We start from the raw sequence: 1,616 nt of genomic DNA on the forward strand, positions 1-1,616 counted from the left end.
ACATTTTAATAAGAATTCATGAATACCAATGACATTTAAGACATGCCATGCATGAACAGGGGTCAACAAACACTGACCTATTGACCAAATATGGAATACTGTGTGTTTTTGTACAGTAATACACAGGTATATGGAAAAACATCCACACTCATTTATTTGCTTGTTGTTTACTTATTGACTATGGCTACTTTATCACTACCTCATTGTACTACAAAACCACAAATATTTACAATATGATCCTTTATAGATAAGGATTTGCCACCCCCTGGCACATATTATACTTACAGAAGCAGAGCAGAGTACAGTGTGATTGGCACAGAGGATGCATGCTGCTGATGTCAGTGCTTTGGAATAGGAGGCACTAGACACACAGGACTGAAAAGGGATTTCAGCCCAGAATGTCTAGGACCAAGATACCAGGATAAAGATAAAATATTACTTAGTATAAAGAAATTAGCCATATGCTTTTGATACAAAATCAGTTGCAACATATGGAACTTTTTGGAAGGCTGAAAGAGAGTGAAGGTATCCTGGGAAGTATTTCAGTCATTACCTTAAAGATCAGCCTATTTCATGCCAGTGGTTTTAAAAAACTAAGTTATTATGATATAATTAATGACAACTTATGCATCTTGCAAAATAAAGTATTAATGTTTTAGACAGTGACAAAATTTATTATCTAAAAATGGTGCTCCCAATGTCTGCTGCTTGAGATTTGAATACATGAATGGCTTTGGGAAAACAGCCTACATGTCTGTGCTAGGTTTCCTGATCTTAACCAGGGAAATAATGACAACTCTTCACTCATGGTGTTGTTGAATGAATTACACGAGTTGTTCCAAGTAAAGCACTTGGATAATAGTTATTATTTTTGTGATTATGCATATTATATAATTGAGTTATAAATATTTTGTACCTCAAAATAGATTGCAAGCAAATATATTTTATTAATAACCTCAGTTCAGTAATATATTGAGGACTAAAGAATAGCTTCTTTTGCAGGAAATATGTGGAATTTTCCATCTTTGCATGTCATGGTCAATAGTTTTACGACTATAGATATAAATGAATCTATAATAATTTTATGAATAACTATTGCAAACTTGCAAAGTTATTTGATATTTACTCTTATTGCATTGCTTTATTATTGTCTGTCTGCTGTATTGCAGGCCAACATAATAAGTTAAGTTTATTTCTGTTCTGAGTATTCAAATTCTGTTATAATAAGAATCTATATGGGTGTTACAGCAGAACTCTTCTCTTTTGCTGTTCATTTCCTGGACTCCACACAATACTCAATGATTCTCTGTTTGTGTTATATGGCAATTGATTGGTATTTGAAACTTTTAGAGGATAAAATAGGAGACCGTGGAAAGATGGAAAATGAAAACATATGATTTGAAGTTTCTAATGGAGGTTAGTCATCAAACCACATAACTGTTCTTCCTAATTTAGTCCACAAACTGGGAAGAAAGAAACTTGGTCCCAGAGAAAAAGGAGAAAGAAAGCGAATTGAGATGCTATTATAGTGGTCTGGCCCTTAAGGTGAGGATTTTCTCCCCTTTGAAAAATAGTACATTTTTAAGAGATCATTGAGAATATGAGCATTGATATTT

This window comes from Myotis lucifugus, unplaced genomic scaffold, assembly GCF_000147115.1.
Source record: "Myotis lucifugus unplaced genomic scaffold, Myoluc2.0 scaffold_24, whole genome shotgun sequence".
NCBI lineage: Eukaryota > Metazoa > Chordata > Mammalia > Chiroptera > Vespertilionidae > Myotis > Myotis lucifugus.